The 24,768-nt window shown below is 34.2% G+C and overlaps 1 protein-coding gene across 7 annotated transcripts in view; it reads right to left on the reverse strand.

Moving 5' to 3' along the window:
* Nucleotides 1-24,768, reverse strand: part of ZBTB20 (zinc finger and BTB domain containing 20) — an 858,187-nt gene that overhangs the window by 828,066 nt on the left and 5,353 nt on the right. The window contains exon 2 of one of the 7 annotated variants that reach the window (XM_065942515.1): nucleotides 23,561-23,623. The exons of the other annotated variants lie outside the window; for them this stretch is intronic. The gene's annotated coding sequence lies outside the window, so the exon portion shown is untranslated. The remainder of the gene's footprint in view (nucleotides 1-23,560; nucleotides 23,624-24,768) is intronic. 7 annotated transcript variants of the gene reach the window in all.

Genomic DNA, 24,768 nt, shown 5'->3' on the forward strand with positions numbered 1-24,768 from the left:
CACCAGCAATTGCTGCAACGGTGTTTCAGCAGCCTCTGTAGCACAGAGATCTTGTAGCACAGATCTTGGGATCTGGCTCTCAGGACTGCTGGCTGCAGCAATAGGACCATAGTTGCAGAACAAGCAGCAGCCATCACAGGTGACTGGAAGCTCTACCAGACTTGGCAAATTCAACAGCACTGGAAGAACTGTGGACCCCTGGGCTCCTGCCCTGTCAGTAGGAGTGTGGTTACCTGGCTTCCTGTGAAGCAGTGGTCATGGCGATTCTAACATTCACAGCCTCAGCGGTGCTCCAGCTTCCTCAGTAACTCAGTGTTCATAACCTCTAGGTAACAAAACTTTCCATTGCTTTCTACAGGTGTTAGTGTTAATCTCTCAGTCGTGTCTGATTCTTTGTGACTCCATGGACTATAGACTGCCAGGCTTCTCTGTCCATGGGATTTTCCAGGTAAGAATACTGGAGTGGGTTGCCATTTCCTTCTCCAGGGGATTTTTCTGACCCAGGGATAGAGTCTGGGTCTCCCACATTGTAGGAGATATTTTAACAGTCTGAGCCTGCTTTACAGGGAAGGCCCGCTTCCTACAGGTGCTCATTGCTAAATAACACAGCCACCTTCTTTTCTTTCCTCTAGACTTTCCAACAATTTTGCAACCAATTCCTTGGATTAAAATCCCTCTGTTCTGAGTCTGTTTTTCTGCCTGGGCACTGATTAAATATAAGCCCATACTCCAATATATACAATTATTTATAAATTATAGACTTATACTACTGTATTATATGTATGTATTATAGAACATATGGAGTAATAGGTGTTTTAAAGAATGAGATAAACAAGAAATAAACAGTTTTTAAAGTAAACTTTAATGTTATTGTATTTATCAACAATTTTCAAACATTCTTGTTGTCACTAAAAACAAAATTTTTTGAGTATAATAAGATTAAATATTTGTCATTCTTGGTATCTCAGTTTGGATTTACCCTTTATGAAACAGTCACTTGAAAATCTGGTACTACGTTCAGGTTATTGTGATATTTAGCTGTAATGGTTGTCATGGAGGGGGAAAACCTCACAAAATAGTAGATCCAAATGGAAGAAGAGTATCATTAGCTGTGCTTATTAAATCACAATACTCAATTTTCAATCCCAACCACCAATTGTGTAAAAGATTTTGTTGAAATTTGGCTAGTAAATTTCCATCTTCCCATATGTCAACCAGTCATTCTTAAAAACTAAGAGGTACATGTAGCACCTTTATTTTTTTAGCCAAAAAAAAATGTTAATATATTTAAAGATTTCATTTGGAAGATTTTATAACAAGTTATAAAATTCTGTTTCAAGTTTTAAAAAACATTCAGATACAGTTTTGTGCAGTTTTAAAATTATACAGAAACTAGAGTTTTACAGTTACATTGGCTTTGGCAACAGTCACACAACTTGAAATAACAACAAAGATTCAATATGAAAATGTGCTCTCCATACTACGGATCTTTCAAAAAGCAGTTATCTTCTCATTCACTGTAAGTATGATTACTTTAAAAAAAAAATCAACTATGTTTCTTTTTCCAAAAATTTATGTTAAGAGAATACCTGTTATCACAGAAAAGGTCAGCAAAATTAGAATTCTTATTCTGTAAAAGGAAAGTGCATAACTGCAACAACTTTCATATCACTTCTCAGTGATCTCCCACTGAATAACCAAGTGGTGCAAATATTACAGCCACTCTCCCATCTTACTACCAAGTAAAGACTCCACTTCTATATTTGATTCTGTTTTCTACTACAGAATTCTATTCTATTCTATTTCTACTACAGAATTTCTGTTTCTACTACATTTTAAAGATTTTGTTTAAAAAAAAATCACATCAATGACACCATACAGCACTTGTGCATCCTTTCATTTTAATTGATCTGCTAAAATAGCTCACTTATATGTGACAAGCAGATGAATTCCAGGTGTGGAAGTTGCTCTGTAATCTTATCCAGAAATCTTTTTCCATTCCAACCACACCGACCACTCCAACACTACAAAACTATGTTAACATAGTTTTTTTCAGAATGCATTTTTTAATTAGAGGGTATTTTGATGCTTGGCAAGTATCTTTTCCAGTAATCCTTTTAGTGATTCATAAATCATAGTCCTTTGTATTATTGAAATTGAGCCTATCAAATATCATTGGCTGAAATGCTAGAAATAGTGATATTTCCACGTACCTATACAGTGAACCTTTCATACTATATAATTTGTTCAGATACTTATTTCTTCAAATCTTCAATGTTTTCTATGTATCTTCTAATACCATTTGCTGACAAATAAATGTGATATTGCTTGCTGTCATATTTTTCATGCATTATTTCAGTCATTTTTCTCAAGGTATGCCATAGACTCAGGGTGAGATGCATCCCTTAGTGATAGTGAATATAAGTCCAAATTTCAAATAGACCTCTTGACCATTATTTTTGGTTGTGCTGTGCTGTGTTTAGTCACTCAGTCATGTCCAACTTTTTGTGACCCAATGGACTGTAGCCTGCCAGGGTCCTCTGTCCATGGCGATTCTCCAGGCAAGAATACTGGAGTGGGTTGCCATGCCCTCCTCCAGAGGATCTTCTCAACCCAGGGATGGAACCCAGGTTTCCTGCATTGCAGGCAGATTCTTTACCAGCTGAGCTACCAGGGATGCCCTATTTTTGGTTGACTTAGTGTCAAATATGATTAAATCATCATTTTAAGAAATTTTGTAATATAGCCAACAAAAGATTCATACAATGCATTAGAGATATTCTTGCTGAAATGTGCTTATTAGTATTTATCTTTATTCTGCTATCTTTTCCCAGAGTTGGTTTGTTTTGTGAGAGTTTATCTATTTAACACTGGACAATGTAATCCAAGACCCATCACAAGGCACAGATAAAATTCAATACTTCCAAATCTTAAAGCAAATCAATGCCCGGCCCCCACTCAGGACACTTTATATAACTTACAATGTGTGTAAATGATACTTTGACATTGTCAGCAACAATCTACATATTAGTAAACTTTAATTTCTTCAATTTTTTAAAAAATAAAAATATATATAAATTTTCAGTAAAGTGTTATGGAAAAACCTGAGTGAACTTTTTGGTCAACCCAATGTTTCCCACTGGGAATAAGTTACACTTTGAAATAAGTTACACTATGAAAAGCTGACTTGAACATTAAGTGTGATCTCTTCCCTTTTCTTAACCCATGCGTGTAACCCACATCACTTTGATTACTCAAACTGTTAATATGGGGAACTCGCCTTTTCTCAGACCCTCTCCAGAGAATAAGAAATGTTTAAATATTGGCTTCCATCAGGATATTTGGTGCATAAAGTAGGCAATTCTCATCAATGAATTTGAAATCATGATGGCCTAGATATTATATAATATCAATTAAAATGTATTATGAAATATAATAACATTTGCTTCACCAAAATTAAGAATTTTGATTTCTTTATAAAATACTCATTTGTTAAATGCATTATAAACCATTAATGTTCTTTGTGATGCTTCAGATAAGTGATCTGAGATAACCTAGCTGGTAATATATAATATTTAGTTACTTAATTATACCTGAAATTTCACAGTTTTCTGTTCAACTCACAGTGCTGATTAAAAAAAGCAAATCATTTTGAAATATTTAGAGAAAGTAAAAGGAGGAATAATAACTATAAAGCATTATTGTATCTTAATGAGAACTTGAAAGATTAGTTTTTCACCTTATTCTCAATTACTCATGGATAGTACATTTCATTTCTAGGTGTGCGGGAAGTAGAGTGCTTTAGCGGAAAAAAAACAACATGGGCTTCAAAGTCAAATAAACCTGAATTTGCATCAAGTGTCCACATTTACTAGTTGTGAAAATCAAGTGTCTTATTTTCCATGATTTCATTTCCTCATTAGGAATAATGGGGCATATGTAGTCAATGAAAATAGATACAAAGTGTTTGACCCATAGTATTCATTAAGTGATAATATATTTTCTCCTTTTATTCCTAAACCAGATGTCCTCATTTTTTGTGTATTATGAATATCTTCAAACTAGTAATGATTCACATCCACAATTTATATTTTGCCTGTCATATAACAGCTTAAAAACTTTCTTCACATAATTACTAAATTTAACCCTCCCTGCCACACTATGAAGTAATTGGACATTATCCTAATTTTTTCACAGAAATAAACTAAGCTCTAGAGAGAGTAAATAATTTGCACAAGATCTTGCAAGAAGTAACTTAAAAAACTGAACTTTCACCTACCATTCTATAAAGCCTACTTCCCCAGTCTCTAAAAAAAAATCCTAGCTACAACAAACAGAATGTTTTATACTAAGAAAATGATATATCTAATGATAATAAACATTATTAAACTATTTACATAGGCCCAAAGTGAAATACATATGAATACAAAGGGCATATTCACATTATTATTACTAGTGGTTCTAGGATCTGAGAATTTGATTGGTGAAGCCAAATATTTCTGTAATACATTCCTAGAAAATGGCTTTTTATTAAAAAAAAAACAATTAACAAAGATATACTCATATAAAAACTTGTCATTGTTAGTATGGTCATTTAAGGTGGAGCTTGACTTTCAAATAAAATTTGGAGTGTAATTTGATACTCCTCAGTAAACCCTAAGTTTTCTATTTATCTTCCCAAATGATATTACAAGATAAAATAAGTGCTGGAGATCTATGTACAGTAAGCTGACTATAGTTATGTACAGCATGCTGATTATAATACTGTATTGTATACTTGCAATTTGCTAAGAGAGTAAATCTTCAGTGTTCTCACCACAAAGGAAAAGAAAAACTAACTATGTGAGGTGATAGATGTGTTAATTAACTAGATTATGATAATCATTTCACAATGTATAGATTTATTAAATTATCACATTGTATACCTTCAAAAAAATCATGCTGTACAAGCTAAATATATTCAATTTTTATTTATTGATCATATTTCAATAAAGCTTGGAAAAATTTTTAAATAAAAAGTACACATAATCTTAAAAAAAGCAGTTGTCTGTGAGCACTGGAATCTACACTTTGCTTTTAAATACTTTTCTGTATTTTCAATACTTTCTATACCACATATATGTTATTTTCATAGTCATAAAAATATATTAATAAAATAATTACTTTTCATAAAAAATATTACTATTTTTTCTACCTTTAGAAAATAGGTATGTCTAAAGTATTGGGTGGTCTATTAAAACAAGGTGACCATTTCATTGAACCAATTCCAAAAGAATAGCTGATTAAGAACTTAAATAACCACAAGACTCTCGGGATCACATTTAAAAAGTCATTTCTTTGAGCCCTTAGTTTCTTTTGTATCTGTTTCTTACTGATTAGGAGAAAATAAAGCATAAAAGTTAAAGGTGTATGGGTTCTAAATTCAGACTGCTTAAGTTCAAATCTTGGCCCTACTACTTCAGACAATTCCTTTAATATCATTAAATCTTTTGTCTTCATCTTTAAAATGAGGAAATAAAGTACCTACAGTACAAGGGCTTTTGTGCTGATTAAATATAGTAATCCAAGTGTTGGTAACAACTAGCATTTATGAGATGAGAAACATAAGGTCCACTGTCCCACAACTAGAAAACTGGAACCAAGATTTAAATCCAGTAGACTATTTCTGGAGTGTGTATGCACGGGTGCTAAGTTGCTTCAGTCAAGTCTGACGCTTTGTGACCCTACAGACCACAGCCTGACAGGCTCCTCTCTCCATGGGATTCTCCCAGGAAAGAATATTGGAGTGGGTTTCCATGCCCTCCTCTAGGGGATCTTCCCAACACAGAAATCTAATCGGCGTCTTTTATGTCTTCTGCCCTAGAAGACACCTGGAATATTCCACCACCTGGAATATAAACCCTCAAATGTTAAACCCTCAATAAGCTCAGACACACATGAAACATTTAATAAATCTTAGTTTGTGGTTTTGTGCTAATTTCTAGTTTACCTAAATGTCAACCTCTAATGTAGGTTGAGTGAGTGAGTGATAGTATCTCAGTCATTTCCGATTCTTGGCGACCCCACGGACTGTAGCCTGCCAGGCTCCTCTGTCCATAGAATTCTCCAGGCAAGGAAACTAGAGTGGGCTGCCATTTTCTTCTCCAGGCTAATGTAGGTTAAACTTTAGTAAAAAGTGTACTATTCTGGTGAGTAATGTTGGTAATGGGGAAGTCTATGCATATATGAGGGAGGAGTACGTGGGAAATCTCTGTACTTTCCTTTCAATTTTATCACAAACCTAAAACTGCTCTGGGATTCCTAGGTGGCCAGTGGTAAAGAATCCATCTCTCAATGCGGGGGACATAGGAGATGCAGGTTAGATCCCTGGATAGGGATTAGATCCCTGGAGGAGGAAATGGCAACCACTCTAGTATTTTTGCCTGGAAAATTCCATGAACAAAGGAGCCTGGCAGGCTGTAGTCCAAGTGGTTGGTCACAAAGATTCGGACAGGCCTGAGCAACTGAGCCTAGTAAAGCTTTTCTAAAAATAGTCTTTAAATGTAATGTGATATCCTGGATGGGATTCTGGAACAGAAAAAACTAAGGAAATCTGAATAAACCATGCACTTTAGTTAATAACAAATTAATACCGGTTCATTTATTGTGGCAATGTGCCACAGTAATATAAAATATTAATAATAAGGAAAAATGGGTGTGAGATACATGAGAACTTTGCATACTATGTCCTCAATTTTTCTATAAATCTAAACCTATTATAAAAAATAATATGTTTGAAAAATGTCAACAAAAAAAGTCGAGAGGAGTTGTTTTAGGAACGCAAACCTAAAAATTAAGACTTGAAGGGGATGATACTGTCAGGATGTATTTAGGTCAGACAGGGGCAAAATACAGAGTACCCTAGTACCTTAACCCAGGAAAGGCATTTTTAAAAGATATATAGCTTTGAATGGTTAAAAATTCTCAAATGGGAAATTAAAGAGGATTTAAGATTAGAAACTTTTAAGGAGTAAGTTAAATGTCCAGAGTCATAAAGCTAGTCTATGGGAAAGCATGACTCCTAATCCAATGCTCTTTCTACTATGACACACTGACACAATGAAACTTGTTTGCCTTAAGGCAATAACTTAGTACACTGAAGGAAAAAAAAAGAAAAAAGTATTGATAACAAAATGGAAAATCTTTCAGTCAGACTCAAGTATCTTATCTGTTATGGCATAGAATAGGCACAATTTAAAAACAGCTTTAACTAGAAAATAAAGAGATTAAATGAGATTTATAAGTAAATTAATGAGATTTAAAAGTAAATGAGACTTCAAAATTAATGGGAAGTGATGCAGACTTCTCTGTAGTTTCAGACCTGAGCTTTTGCCTTTAACATAGTAATACAAAGTAGCTTTAAAGCCTGGACTGACCACATTAAAACATAAAATTAAAACATAAAATTATAATCTGCTGAGATAAGGTCAATTTTATAGTCTGTGCCCTGAAATTCCCTGAATTCATGTCTACTTAAAACTAGGTAACAAACCCATCAGTTGGTTGAGTTTATTTTTTATTATTCTGATTGCACTTAAAAATATTTTTATTATAAAAAATTTGAATCACACAAAAATAGTATATAATGAATGAATTCTCTTTTACCCATTCTAATGGGTAATAGAATAACTACCCATTAGAACTTCTAATAATTCACACTTTACCTTTCATATTTTACCTACTGCTTGCATTTTTTTTTCTTGTAGTGACTGAACTAATTTAAGATGAAGAACAGAACCATCTTTAGGGAAAGGAAAAAGAAAGGATGGAAGCAATATTTTCAGTCTGCTATTCATTGAGACTTGAACCAGAAAGATTCCAGACTGTAAGGCAAATAAATACAAGAGGCAAAGATGATAACAGCGAAAATATGTTAGTGGGATAGCTTAGCTATGTTATTTGACAATCAATGAAACTATTGTCTATGAGGAAGGAGGGTATTTTAAAGAATTAGTTTCCAACTTTTTAGTTTGACACAAAGAAGTATAGGGCAAGAACGATTATAAAGGTTCATTGAGATTATAGTTTCTAAAGATGGGCTTATCTTTGAGGAACATAAAGATTAATTTCATCATGTTTGAATTCACATATCTAATAAACATCTATAGAAATAACAATCTGTACTATTTGCAAAACTTCAGTGTCACCAAGTCTCAGTTTATTGTGAAAGCTCAAAGTTTTTATAATAAAACATTCTATTTCCCATTAAGTCGCTTTCTGTGCTTGAGAAAGCATTCCCAGTTTTAAATTTTGAAATTTTAAATTAGAATATAAAGTGACTTTGGCAAGTTCATTGATCTTTTTTGTAATCTTAATAAAGTTTTCTAGACATTGGAGAATAAAAATCTCGCCTAAATTTCCTGTCTAACTGTTGAAGGTTGAGACCATTAGAAGCTGGTTATGCAGCAAATATAAGCATATCTAAAACATCTTCACTGAAAAGATTATGTGAACAATGTCATGCTTAACTGTCTCAGTTTTCATCATGAAACAAAAGGCAAAAATTAGCAGGTAGAGATCAGAGATGATGGGGAAAGAAGAGTTAAAATGAAATAACTAGCAAGGCACAACCTAAGTTTTAAAGCGCAAATCTAAATATCAAATAAACATTCTTTTTCTCAAATTTACATCCTTCTGATTGACTTTAAATTACAAATCCAGTGAACAGAGATGCATTCTTTCTTCTATATTAATTACAAAATGTTAGCATTTTGGTATCTCTTGCTCTCCATTTTCTCTTAAATTTAGAAAAATTGCCTTAAACATATTCCTTCCTATGTTGCATGTAAGTTAAGTTAAATTACATCTATGTACAATCCTATATCTCTGGGGATATCCTTGGTTTTCCACAGATTTTAATTCATTCAAAAGGTATCACAATTCTGTAATGCCTTTATGTGCCCTGCTGTTCCATAATGTCTAAGTGCCTACTTTTTCAATAAACAGTTGTCTATAAAGATCATTCACACATTGATCTACTCTTTGCTTTTTCTGACCACACATTCCTACAATTGCTGTACAGTCTGAGTAATATATTTCTATACCTTGCAAGTATCTCAGTGCCCATCCCCTGCTTGCAATCAGCTTTTCACTAGCCTACGTTCACAAAGCTAGATCACTTTCCAACTACTACTTCTAAATTCTGACTTCTCTACACACTGATTTCCAATATTGAACACCCACTCTTGAGGCAAAACCATATCAATTAAAAGGTCAGGGCCGAGCAATTTATCTCAAAATTCGAATCACTGTGGAAAACATACCTGATTTTCCATAAAGTTCTAACTTGTTTCTTGGTCACAGGCTACTTCTGTATGCTGTGCCATCATACACCTCTCCCTACTGCAGCCACTCCAGGTCAGTGAGGAGTCTTTCCTCTACTTTCTTTAAATCCATGTCCCCTTAAGATATCTGGTCAGCACACAGTACAAAAATTAGGAGTCTCATATATCAGCTCTCTGTCACAATCTCTTAATATTTTTGTGAGCACCTATTTTCATTCCATCCCACAGAAAACTCTTTTCTTAACATCTACATATCACATAATTTAACAAATACTAATACCAAGAATAGCGCATTAACAGTTGAATATATTTCAATATGTGACTTATTAGTAAAACATATTATTTACCTATCTTATTGTATATTTTTACTTTAAAAATCAAAATAGACACAGAAGAGAAAACAAAAGAAGCATTCAAGAAAACAAAGGATTAAGAATGTAGGCAGATTAAATTGTCAAGAGTGAGTCTTTACTAGAAACAGTAAGCAGAATACTTGTCAGTCCTGACAAAGATACCACTATACAAGCTCTGGACATCTGAGAAGGGAAAAGGCAAATGAATGAGGGAGGTTCCACTAGCCAAAGCTAAATATGACCTGAGATCCAATGCCACGTCACATACACAATCAACCTATTACTCAAAACCAGTAACTATACATCCATTCTTTCATTTCTAAGACAATTTTACATACTTTTTCAAGCTTATATATGTTTGCAATATATATATGTATATCTTTTATATATATATATACACACACATATATATGTATATATACATACACACACACACACACATATATACATATATCTTCTATTATCTCTCAAGATGACTTTGATGTTAATGTTTAAATGATTCTCCTGAATAAAAATAGTCGGTGCTAAGGCAAAACAAAAGAAGGCTGAGGTATTTAATCATCATAAAATTAGTTATGTTGAAGGATAGCTCAATGAAGTTTTCACAAGGAAACACTCCTTAGAACTACCTGGACTTACCATCTGAATCGCTAATAAGTGAGCTACCAAGCTGCTTAACATCTTTTAGCCTTTGTTTACTCATCTGTAAAGTGGAGATTAACAATATTAACTATCTCATGGAGTTGCAAGGAACCCATGAGCTAAAAAATGCTAAATATTTAAACACTGTCTGGCATTTGGCGATATTAAAGACAGTTTAAAATGGATGAGATTCCATGGGGTAACTTATATTTAGACACAAAAATACTCCCAAAAGCAATTTTAAGTGAGTAGTATACATTTTTATTTCCTTAAATTAAGAAATTATGATATCAACTTGGAATCCTAAAATAAATAACTGAATTTGGAGTGGTATTCAAGTTGAATTAGCTTGAATACTATAAGATTGGCATTGTATTTTATTGTTTTTTGCTTTTAAGTTTCATAGGCTGGCTTTATCAACAAACTGCAAGCCAAAATAAGCATTACTGTAAGAAATGCTTTGGATAAACTTGAAGATATTTAAAAAATTATGCATTGATAACTAGGTTGTATACATAAAGAATGAAGCATATAGCTTCTAAATTAAATTTTAGTTGGGTAGAGGGAGTCTGACATTTAAGGAATGCTAGAACTAAAAAGATGAATTCTCCCTATCACACAAAAGAACATATTATAAAGTTCCAGAAATTAAGAAAATGTGTGAGCACAGGGATGGTCAAATCTATCAAGATCACAGAAAAGAAAGTTTATAAACAGACCTTCACTTATATGGACTCTTGCAAAGCAAAAGGCCAGAACATTTATTAAACAAAGCTGTAAAATTTTGTATCCATTTAGAAAGAAACCTAACCTTTGATCCATATAGAATATACAAAAATCAACTTCAGAGTATGATTTAGCAAAAGAAAGAAAAAGCACTAACCATAAAAGAAAATATTGCTAAGTATGATGACATATTTTCTATTTACTGGAATATCCTATAGGAAATGAAAGGATAAGCTATAAGGTAGCAGAAGAAATAGAATTAGTATCTAGAACATATAAAGAACTTGTATTCAGGATTTACTTAGAAGTGAAAGAAACTTCTTTCCTGAGAAGAAGAAACTGAAAGAATATTAAGAATTAAGGATAATATTCAATACTCTATAATGACTATATGGGAATAGAATCTAAGAAAGAGTAGATACACGTATAACTGACTCAATTTTCTGTATAGCAGAAACTAACACAACATTGTAAATCAACTATACTCCAATAAAAAATTTAATTAAAAAAAAGGAATTAAGGGATAATCACTTTGTTTCTTGAGCCGAGATCAATTGATTACTTGAAGACTTCCTTGCAACTTCCTATCAAAGTTGCTTTTGGGGGAATAATCATTGGTGGCTAGAAAATTTTTTGAAAGGAGAGAGAAAAGAACAGAATTAAAAGATGACTGACAATGACATATGCATCTAAGTATGCATACAAAGTATTCTAAAAACTTCTGCTCTAGTAACACTAGCATTGCTAGACAAAAGCGAAGAGATATAATAAAAATATATCCATTACAATTACTGGTAACTTCATATTTGATAAGATAATCAAAACACAAATAGAAAGTATGGGCTTCCCTGGTGGCTCAGTCAGTCAAGAATTCGCCTGCAATGCAGGAGAACCGGGTTCAATCCCTGGGTTGGGAAGATCCCCTGCAGACGGGACTGGCTACCCATTCCAGTATTCTGGTCTGCAGAATTCCATGGAGCGAGGAGCCTGGCAGGCTACAGTCCATGGAGTTGCAAAGAGTCGGACACGACTCAGTGACTTTCACTTTTTTTCAATAGAAAGTACAAATATAATGATTAGAATGACTTCATTAATTAAAACAGGGAATATCAAAAAGACTAATTCAGGTTGTTTCTACCACTGACCTTGAATAAAGTCTATTTAAAGAAATGCAGAGAAAGACTGGTATCTCTTTTAGGATCTATCTTGTCAACTTTCTTACAATATTGTCTCCACTACTGGAGAGGCTTTCCTGGTGACTCAAGACAGTAAAGAATCTGCGTGCAATGCAAGAGATCCAAGTTCAATCCCTAGGTTGGGAAGATCCCCTGGAGAAGCGAATGGCTACCCACTCCAGTATTCTTACCTGGAAAATTCCATGGACAGAGGAGCCTGGTGGGCTACACATGGAGTCGCAAAGAATCAGACATGACTGAGTGACTAACACTTTCCACTATTGGAAGAATAGCAGAGAAACTGAAGGAAATTAGACTAGCAAAATAGCAAGAATATTTATGGAAAAATTACTGGGGCAAGACAAATTTTAAATGAGAATGTAGTCTTGGAAAGTGTCAAGTATAATTTAATTAGACTTAGAGAAATAAGTCCATCCACTCCATTTTTTCCAAAACAGAATCTAAGTATTCTTAATAGTATAGCACAGTATAGTTTCTATAGTATTAAGATTATACCTGTTTCTTCAATAATGTAAATGGTTTTACTCCTTTGTAGCATTATTTTCAACCACAAATCATAATATAAGTATTTCCTGACAGTTGCACGCACACCCAAAATTAGCCAATGGCACAACTTGTGTCTGGTTACTAAAAGATGATAAAGCTTTTACTATTTATTTAAAGTATCCATGCTATAGGCACTGTTAAATGCAGCTATAAATTACAAGGGGAGAGTTTCTAATGAAATATAACAACATATTATACAGCTGTGTTTAGCTGTCCAAGGCTATTTATTAAGTCAAAACACCGTGCAACATTATTATCAAGTCCAGATGTGATGAAGGCCCAGGCTTCCCACAAAACACGAACATCTCTACACTAAAAAGAGGATATCAGGACATATACCTAAATAAAGAATTTCCCTTAGTGACCAGCATTTTCTGGAGACTCATCTTAAACTTCGAGCAATTAAATGTATTCACACCTTCCATAGATCCCACTGTTGTTTGAAGCTTTGATAGCTTCATCAGTATACATTCTATTATGGATATGTCAAGAGGCCTAAAATCAAATATGCAAATATATATATGGTGGTGGTGGTGGTGGTTTAGTCACTAAGTCGTGTCCAAATCTTGCGACCCCATGGACTGTAGCTAGTCAGGCTCCTCTGCCCATGGGATTCTCCAGGCAAGAATACTGGAGTGGATTGTCATTTCCTTCTCCAGAGTGTGTGTGTGTGTGTGTGTGTGTGTGTTTATCTAAAGATTTTTCAGAACATGTAGAAAATTCTAGTAGCATGTGACACAAAATTAAATAAACTACAAATGTAAAGAAAAAAAAAAAATCCTTGGTGCCAATACTCAGAAATATAAAATCATTACCACAAACAAAAGTAGTCATAATACTTTTAAACATTTTAATATCTTCATACATGTATAGCCAAATGTACTTAATTTTATTAAAAAGCGTAAATGGGATTTTGAACATGCTGCACGCTAAGTTGCTTCAGTTGTGTCTCTTTGTGACCCTATGGACTATAGCCCACCAAGCTTCTCTGTTCAAGCAATTCTCCAGGCAACAATACTAGAGTGGGTTGCCATGCCCTCTTCCAGGGGATCTTCCCGACCTAGGGATAGAACCCATGTCTCCTACATGTCTTGCATTGGCAAGCAGGTTCTTTACCACTAGCACCATTTGCCGATTTCAGAAATTTCACATAAATGATCTCATACAGTATGTGGACTTCTGTGTCTGACATCTTTCATTTAGCATAGTGTTTTTATGTTGTATCCATTTTGTAGCGTGTACCAATACGTCATTTCTTTTTATGGCTAACTACTAATCTAGTGTATACATATATCACTCTGTTGTATACATATACCCAAGGGAAGCCTGGCTCAGCTGGTAAAGAATCCGCCTGCAATGAGGGAGACCTGGAATCAATCCCTGGGTTGGGAAGATCTCTTGCCAAAGGAAAAGACTATCCACTTCAGTATTTTGGCTAGAGAATTCCATGGAGTCGTAAAGAGTCGGACATGACTGAGCAAATTTCACTTTCACATTTTTGTTTATCCATTTATCAATTGATAGAGAGTTGAGCTTCTTCCACTTTTCCACTATAATGAATAACACTGCTATGAACATTGTGTACAAGTTTTATGTGAACATATGCTTTCAGTTCTCTTCCACTTCAGAGTGCTAATTATTGGTTCATTTCTTTTTTTTTTTTTGCTTTTTCATCTTCACAAGGAGATTACATATTGTATTAGTTTTATCAAAGAGCCAGCTTTAAAAATTGATTTTTATTACATTTTGTTTGGCATTTCATTAATTTCATATTTAAAAAATTAATTTTCTTTTATTCTCTTATATTAGTGTTTATTCTACTTTCTTAAAGTTACTACATAATCCTTTATTTTCCAGCTTTCTTAATAACGAAGGCATTTAAGGCTGTCAACTCTCTTCTGACAACCTCTTCAGCTGTTTTCAACAGGTTTCTACATATTCTTCTTTTCACTGTTTTCCAAATGATTTCTTCTTTATCCAAGAGTTCTACAGGGGTGTTTTCTTTAATTTCGAAATAATAATTTTGTCACTTCTTAAATAAACTTCTAAAATTCTAATTATCCTAACATAATCAGAGGATGTGCTTGCAAAATCTCTGCTTTCTAAAATTTATAGTTTTCTTTGTTGCCAAGCACAGAGATATTTAAAAATATTTAAAGAATATCATATTCTATAAATATATTGTTTCAGAGTTATATTATTCCATTTCTCTTAATCGTTGTTCACAGATGTTTAACAGAGCTGTCTAGATCTTTCTGAGTTTCTACTGTACATATTTATCTACTGTAAATAAACGTGCTGTATACAAACTTCTGTGGTTATTTTCTTCATGAACTATGCCTTTTATCATTACAGTGCCCCTTTTGATAACAATGCTGTCAACTTATATTTTCCTATTTTCCTTTTGTTTGACTTTGTGATATTTTTTATGTTCACCACTTTACAAACAACATTTCTTTATAATTTTGACATAGGTATTCTTGTAATAAAATCTGAGTGGCTTATTTTTTTAATTCAATATCTTTTTTAATGGAAGAATTCAGTCCATTACATTAAATATAATAATGTGCTTAATTTTATATCTTCCAATTATATTTATTTCTTATCCTACATTATTGTTCTCTTATTTCCCTTTTCGGCATTTTTTTTGTTTAAACAAGCGGCTCTGCATTCTTTTTTCCTTGCTGCTAGGAAAGTTCTAAAGGATGTTCTATCATGCTAATCTTCCCTTTCTCTACTCTAAGGAAGAGTTCTATTCCCCAGCTCTTTCTCCTAAATTAATAACATGTTTAGGATACACTCGCTTTTCTCTCTCTTCATTTTCTCCTTTCTTCTTATGTCCTACCACTCATTTTCACCCTCTTTTACATTTCTCCTGTTTACTCCCTCCATCAACTAAGTTTTGATTAGTTTAATACATTAAAATTTTTCTTTATATAAATATGATGCTTATTTCAAAAATCTGAAATTGTCTATTTTATTACTATTATCTAGTAATTCTCAAGAAGGGTAACCATCAGACAACTGCACTCATTTCCCTTGCTAGTAAGGTCATGCTTAAAAGCTTACAAGCTAGGCTTCAGCATTATGAAAACAAAGAACTTCCTGAAGTTCAACCTAGGTTTAAAAAAAGCAGAGGAAACAGATCAAATTGCCAACATTCGCTGGCATATTCGATCAAGGAGGAATTTCTGGGAATCAGGGAATTTCTGAAAAACATCTACCTCTGTTTCGTCAACTACACTAAAAGCCTTTGCCTGTGTGGATCATAACAAACTGTGGAAAGCTCTTAAAGAGATGGGAATACCAGACCTTCTTACTTACCTCCTGAAAAATCTAATGTGGGTCAAGAAGCAACTGTTAGAACCATCTATGAACAACTGATTGGTTCAGAATTGAGGTATATGATAGGGCTGTCTGTTGTCATCCTTTTTATTTAAACTATACACTGAGCACATTATGAGAAATGCTGAACTGGATGAGTTACAAGCTGGAATCAAGACAGGTGGGAGAAACATCAACAAGCTCAGATGTGCAGATGATACCACTCTAATGACAGAAAGCGAACAGGAACTAAAGAGCCCCTTGATGAGAGTGAAAGAGGAAAGAGAAAAAGGTGGCTTAAAATACTAAAAAAAACTAAGATTATGGCATCCAGCCCCATTACTTCATGGCAAATAAAAGGGGGAAAGATGGAAGTAGTGACAGATTTTCTCTTCTTGGGCTCTAAAATTACTGCAGATGGTGACTGCAGCCATGAAATCAGAAGACAACTGCTTCTTGGCAGGAAAGCTATGACAAACCTAGACAGTGTGTCGAAAAGCAGAAACATTACTCTGCCAACAAACATCCGTATAGTCAAGGCTATGTTCTTTCCAGTGGTCACATATGGTTGTGAGAGCTGCATCGTAAAGGCAGAATGCCAAAGAACTGATGTCTTTGAACTGTGGTGCTGGAGAAGACTCCTGTCATTTGGAGAGCAAGGAGATCAAGCCAGTCAATCTTAAGGGAGATCAACCCTGAATATTCACTGGAAGGACTGATGCTGAAGCTCAGTACTTGGGTCACCTGATACAACTGCCAGCTCACTGGAAAAGTCCCTGATGCTGGGAAAGATTGAGGGAGAAGAGGGTGTCAGCAGATGAGATGGCTGGATGGCATCACTGATGCAAAGGACATGAACTTGGGCAAACTCTGGGAGATGGTGAGGGACGAGGAGGCCTGGTGTGCTGCAGTCTATGGGGTCAGAGTTAAACACAACTGGGTGACTGAGCAACAACAACAAACCATCTATCTTTTAAATGAAATTATATACACAACACACACACAATTATAAGTAAATGTTCATTATTCATCATTATTTCTTTTGCTTTTCATTTGGAAATCTATGCCCTGGTTCATTTGTTGTTTGCTTATAATTTATCCTCAGGTCTTAAGGAATAATAATCATATGTTCTAAGTTTTTGGTTTTCCCTAAATGTATTTCTTTCACCTTGACTAGCAAATGACAACTTTCTGGCCACTGAAATTCTTGGCCTGTAGTCATTTTCCTTTTGCAATCCGTTAATGTCATTCCACTATCTTCTTGCTTCTTGTGTTAGAGATACAAAGTTTAGAGATAACTTTAATATTTTACCCCTGTATAGGAGAAACTTGTTCTTTCTACTTGGGAGTTTATGCTTCAATTTTTAGAGTTCAGAACCTTTATCAGGACATGCCAAAGTGTGCCTTATCTTTCAACCAAGACCATAAATCAATAAACCCTTTCAGTTTACAGACTCTGATATTTCTGAAACACAAAGAAATTTTCTTCTATTATTTAATTATACCTCTCCTCTTTCTGTTCTTATTTCTCCCTCTGTAATTCCTACTATTCACACTTTGATTTCTAAACTATCCTCCAAGACTCATCCTTGGAGTCTCATCAAGATTTTCATCATGTTTTATTTTTGTGCTATGTACTTTGATATCTCATACTTGGTCTTTCGGTTCACTGATTCACATTTCAACAGTGATCACGTTCTCTTCTGATTTTTCCACCGAGTCACTCAACTGAGATATGTTTGTCTTAGTATCTGAAATTCTTCTTTGTTCTGTATTTGTATTTCCTTAAGTGCTCTTACTATATTTCAAAATTCAGGTTTCATTTATCTTTGCCAACATTACTAGTTGCTTAGAGTAGGTACTCTTAATTTTCCTGCCTGATCTTCCTCTCTCCCTTACTAGTAGGTTCTTTTAAAAAGGATTGTTATTTTTTATTGATATCTCACTGGAGCTCTGGTCTGGCTGTTGGAGTATCCTAAATGGCACAAGTGTTAACACTTGGAGAAAAGAAATGTAGACAGTCTACCAATTCCTTGCCAGGTCATGAGGAGGTAGATCACCGTTGCCTTATTTTGAATTTTCTTTCAGCCTCGGGGACAGAGAAAACTCAGCCAGTGCACTCAGCTACTTTGACTTTTTAGCTAGCTGGAGAGACTTGGATATATAAAACAGGCAAAAATTAACCTTTTCTCATAGTGGTTCACAGACCTCTGAAAAGCCCACACTCTTGGTTACAGTGTCTACAGTTTTCTGATCTTTATCCCTGAACTCCAGTACTGTTCTCTAGTTGCTTGCCCAGCTGAAGGAAGAAAACCTTCAAAGCAGTTTTTCTCTGTCCCAGGTGTCATGGCGATTGTTCACAGATCTCAGTAGCGATTTGATACTGAAAGTCAGGAATTGGAAGTGAAGGAGAAGATTGCCATACGTAGGTCAAGTTGTTTATTGAATCCTTAATTTTAAAAATATTGATGGTGGGGGGTTGGGGGCACATATGAATCTGGAGTTATCTGGGACTTTGTTATAATGATTCCCAAGAATCAATACTTCCCTCACAAAGTATACTCTTGAATATATAAAAATGGCAATAAGCTCTCTTTATGTTCTTAGATACAAATTCCAAAAAAACACTACAGTTATTAATCACTTGAAGTACACTTTAATGAAATCCCAGTTTTAATTATTCTAGGACATAATTATCTTTTGTTTTGGAAACAACTTCAAATCAATGGGCTGCTGTTTCAGTTAGCAGAAAGACAAACTACAACTTTGGCCAGTCATGTTAAGTTTCCCACTGTTTAACTAGCAAGTCTTATAAACATGAAAAAGCAGGTCAGTTGTTATATAGGAATTAAACATCCATCCTACACAGCGACTTACATGACACTACCCTCCATATTGTTCATAGCCCAATCACCTTTTCTGCTTTCTAGAAGAGCTAAGGATATATCAAGAACATTAAAGTGTTTCACTGGACTAGACTTCTAAACACAATAAGGGAAAATAATCTAAAACTCTGTTTTATAACTGTGTGAAATTTTATGAACTTATGTTTTTTAAGAATTAGGAAGCTCATATAAAATGCTAAAAATCTCATTACAATCTATTAAGTGCAAAAAAAAAAAAAATACTCTGGACTGTTTGTTCTACTATCCAGATAGGAATCATATAGGATATGAAATTTGGATTTCATCCTTGAATCACTAGGTAATGTAATTCTGTGTACTCTATTCAATACAATATCCTGAATTGATTGTAGTAGATTTGCTTTACCATTGATGGGCCATATCTATTTCTTTTCTGAATCACGGTAAATACAATTTTTTATTGGAACTTCTGCCATGACAGAATTTCATTAAGTATCTAAAAGGATAGAAAATCATGAACATGTGTAAAAATATTTGGGTCTTAGAAAAGTACAGAGAAAGCCTGTATTAGGTGATAACAACTGGAACAATGCTAAATTTGAACCAGTCAACAGAAAATAAGGAATGATAACCTGGTAAGCAAGGATCAAAGTAATCTTTCAGGAAAGTTACGAAAAGAGTCTAATCAACACTGAATCCTCCAATGTGTCAGGGACTGTGCTAAGCAATATGGCTTCACAAATTAATAAAATATGGTACTGCCCTTAAGGATCTGCAGTTCAGTGTAGTATAAATCTGAATGCTATCTTTTCAGGTGATGAATGTCAAAGAATGGATGCATCCAATTCTGCATAATAAAATTGATCATTACACAAATAATAGAAACAGAGGTATGCATAACATGAAATTACAGAAAAAGGCCAACCATTTATTTTGGGGTTTTATATACTCTGGCAATTCACTTTATAACAACTGCTGAAATACCTGAATCAGAAAGGTCTGGAATCCTGTTCATTTTTCAGCTCAAATCACCCCTTTATCATAACATTGCCTCGTTCTCAAACCTTTGCTAGAAGAAAGATTACTGAGAGGATGAATTTTCAAAGGTATTTCTCTAAGGGTCAGATATATAAAGGGAAAGTAAGATGCAAACAACACAGTTGTTAAAAAGATTAGGTACTACAGGATGTCAAAAGAATAAGAACAAAAGAGAACCAATGACAATAAACTTGACAGGGAAAGATGTCACACATAAACTGAATGTTGATTATCTTTCTAACTTCACAGTATATTGTATTAGAAACATACAAATGTATATTGTAGTATATTTCTTAATGCACTAGAAATGAGAGTCCGAAGAAAATATCAGAGATATTGTCATAAGGAAAACTAAAGACACATAAGTGATAGTGTAGCTCTTCCATTATTTATTGAGTCTGCCCCACCATATATATGTAATATAGCTCAACAATGAATATTACCTCTTAAAAACTTTAGTCTCCAGTACCTTGTAGAAAAAGGGTATGAGTATGCATTCAGGTATACCTATCTATATTTGGTTTGATGTCATTAAAATTATTTTAAATAAAAAAAATCACTTTAAAAGCTTATACAATTCCCTTTTCATTAACTCATGCAGGCAATCATATATATAATCCAGACTCACATATACTAACTTTGCCTGCACTGATCATCTGAACCTATTATTCCAATAGAAATGCATTCATCCTATCAAAAAAATTGAACCTTTCTTTTGGTATAGCAACAAATGAAGGAAAAGTTACTGTTACTTAGAGGAGTCTAGACTCTATTCCACCTTAAGTCTGCTAGAGCCAGGCTCCATGAATATGAGGAGACATCATAAGCTAAATTACAAAATGAAATGAAATAAAATTAGGCTATAATTTAATTTGTTTTACTCATCAAATCCCCAGCAAAGCTAACAGGTGTTTTCTCATATTTAAAAACTGGACAGCAGACAAAAACATGTACTATAAATGCCCTTCAGAAATAGTGACTTCAGAATTGAGTGGCACATGGTAGGTACTCAATAAATGACAGCTATTCTCAGGTTTTACCATATAGGCTTTTGTGCTAAACTGCATTTCTCGGTAATGCATCTAAATTTACTGGCTAATTTTAAGTTAGTATTGATGATCATGCTTTTTGTGCCAAAACCATAGCAGCCTTTGTATACCAAACTCTAGGTGGCCCCTATGTAAACCAGTTGTTGGTTCTAATACAAATACAGGGGTTCAAACAACAAAAACATTGATGCCTTCCTACTGAAGGCATCCTAAATAATAAATCCTACTGATAAATCCTACTGACTTATATATAGTCAGTTTATATATATACAGTTTTCAATATATTCTGTTTCTATTCTGCCTCACCCTTTTTATTTTTCTGTATGATCCCAGTTCTTGGTTCCTCAACCTGTTCAAGTTAGGTCTCCTGTTTGACCTCTGCCTTCCCAGTACTCCCAGTATCTAATGCGTCCTTTGACCTGCTTCTATTCATGTTTTTCTTCCATCTGCTTTAATATGCTACCCAGCTCCAATGCTGCATCCAAACAAATCAGGCAGCAGCCACCCGGTCCATCCACTGTTAAAACCTTCAGACAAATTCGCTCTCAGGATCTGTACTTCTAGACTGAAAAGTTAAATTTTAAAAACAAACTTTAGCACAGCAAACTTTCCTCCCATTTACAGCTCTTTTACATTGTGCCCTTTTCTGGAACCTTCTCCAAATCCACTATGTCTCTCTTGAAATAAAATTATCAGTACTAATCAGGGCGGGTATTCAGTGAATATGGTCCCAGAAGGGGCATGACGAGGGGTGATTAAGACCTTAGATTTTCTGGAGCTGGACTTGCGTTTGCATTTCCAGCTGTTATATTCTAGCTCTGTGACTTTTAAGAAGTCACCTAACCTTCCTGAGCTTTAGTTTATCTTTAAAAAGGACATAATAACAGTATCTCTCTCAAAAAATGCAGATGTAACCAATGTCTGGTACAGAGTAAGTGCTCATAAATGTTGGCTACTGTAGTTGTTATTGTTATCATTGTTTAGCAGAAGAACAGAATGCATTTTGTTTTCTTCTCACTATGCTTACAGTCAATAAGCTTGCTAGTATCTTTCATACCAGTGCCGTTAGGAAAGGGTCTACGTTAATCCCTCAATACACGAACTGGGTTTCAGTTAGCTTCTATTCTAAAATAAGCCACCTTTCTAAATATCTCCTTTTTCTCCCTTACTTGCATGCATTGAAGTACTCATAGCACCTTTTCTGCACTATGGTAAATTTTTTTTTATTTCTCCCAAATAGTTGGGTGTTCATTCGTTTCAGTTGTGTCTGACTCTTTGCAACCCTATGTAGCCCCACCAGGCTCCTATCTGTCCAGGGGATTCTCCAGGCAAGAATACTGGAGTGGGCTGCCATACCCTCCTCCAAGAGATCTTCCCAACCCAGGATTGAACCCGCATCTCCTGTGTCTCCTGCATTGTAGGTGGATTCTTTACTGTTGAGCTACTGGGGAAGTCCCCCAAATAGCTTAGCATTGCCTAGTACATTGTTGAGTTTATTGTATGTTCTGTCTATAAGGTAATTTATAAAATGTTAAGAGCAGAACCAAGAATATCAAGTTAATGGATAGGTGTATGAGAGGGAGACGAACCAAAGATTATATAGCTTTCTCCAGATAGCTGCTTCCATTTGTGAACAGGTAAATGGTTTGAAGGTTTTGACCCTCTCACTAACACTCAGACCAGCCAAAGGAGTATGAGTCAATCAACAAGAAATTGAGAATGAAATTCTAAATGAAAACTTTAAGGTCATCATTAAACAAATGCCTACAAGTAGGTACTCAAAAATTGTTTGCAGTTTGTTTCTGTATATGACAGCACAATAGTTGCAGTCTTTTCTAACACAAATTCGTCCCACTATTCTTCATCAAAATAGAGTCAACTTCCTTTGTCTATCTCACTGTCCTTCCTGTGTAAATCTGTCCCTGGGTGGGTACAGTGTAGACTCAAAAATCAAATGCAGCAGTTAAGAATTACCAGTTTTATAAGGTCTATATGGAGATGGCCCCTCATTACTCAGTTTATTTATGGTTTGCTTTAAAATAGCACAAAAACCAAGTTAATCTTCTTTCTTCAAATGTATCTATCTATATATTTTACAGATATAGAAAATGACTCTGAGATAATTCATTCTGTTATTACCTTTCTCCACTTAAGCAACTTATGCAGAGTGAAATGCAAAGAATCATGTTTATAAATTATATTACCAATATATCTACTTGAGTGAAGGTGAGCTGGTAAAAATTTATGTAAACTAATAGACTTATTATAGTTACCAACCATAAAAGATTATCAGTACTTAATATTGTGGCTCTTAAACTTGTACATTTATACTATATTTAAAAGCAAGTATCATTAAAATGAAACTTTTATCCAGGGCTGGAAGTAAAAGGCAAAGACAAATATTTTATATATACTCTTTCCTGTGCCCCTCTGCACATCACATCTAGTCACATTGTCTGAAGATAAATAAAGATTCAAGTATCAAAAAAACACACTCACAGAACAGAAAGAGACCCTGAAGATGAAGGAAGCGAAGGTATCCAAACAGATCATGTAACATGCCTAAGATCATACAACTAGTTAGTTGTAGCACGAGATCTAGAACAATCTTTCCAAACTCTACATCTGAAATTTTTGACAAAGTGCAGTAAAAAGAGAATTCAGTGTAACATATGAGAGATTAGCCAATAAGTTAGATGTTGTCCCCTCAAGTTAAAAACCACTGGACTTAATGACTTCTCACTTGATTTTATATTCCTGGAAAATAAATTTAAAATAACATAAATCTGCAAAAACTGACTAGAAGTAATATCAATTACAAAGAAAATGTATACCCTTTCTTAAATCAAAACCATGTAAGAAGTATCTTTAATGCCTAAAGGAAGTCAAAGATTTACTGGTTGTGGGTACATATATAGTAGTGATGGGGTTTGTTTCATTTTGTAAATTGTTTGAGGTTCCTTTTGTGATGTTAATTTGTATCCCCAAAATGGAAGTACAAAGAAAATGAATTTCTGATAATTTATAAAGCACTGAACTATATATAAGTAAATAAGTCTCTAGAAACAAAGATCAGTAAGAAAATGATTGCCAATAATTTCAAAATGAAAAATCCAAGTTTTTTTAATATTGTTTGAATAACTGAAAACAATTATTGTTTAATATCATTTAAAAGAAAACATTTTTTTAAAAAGGTCAAAGGTAACTGAAAAAGAGATTAAAGCAGTCTACTTAATTCTCTAAACTGTGTGTGTATTTTTCCTGAAGTGTATATTCATGAGCTGACAGTAGAGACAGGCTGCCTGCTTTGTTTGACTATAGTTCTGTTTACCTCATACTGTCAAGAATGGATTTTGACACTCACAGTATTAATATTGCTATTTTTATTGATATAATTAGCACTGCTATAAATAATTCCTCGGCCTGGCATATCTAAGTATATCGTTACAATCAGCAATATTAGGGCTTCTTTTTCTTACATGATGCCTCAGAAACAGATTGCTGGCCCAAAGAACAATGGTGACTTCATGATGTGGAAGTTAGGAGAAAAAAAAAAGTTGCCCTGTCAATAGAGACTACTGTTTTGTGTATAACTTCACTAAACAAACGAGTTTATATTTGTTTGAAACTAAAGTTTCTCACCAATCTGCTGTTTCAATTTCACATCTCACCATATTGCACCTAAAACATGCAATCTGGATTCCTGT

Source organism: Muntiacus reevesi, chromosome 8 (assembly GCF_963930625.1).
Source record: "Muntiacus reevesi chromosome 8, mMunRee1.1, whole genome shotgun sequence".
NCBI classification, from domain to species: Eukaryota; Metazoa; Chordata; class Mammalia; order Artiodactyla; family Cervidae; genus Muntiacus; species Muntiacus reevesi.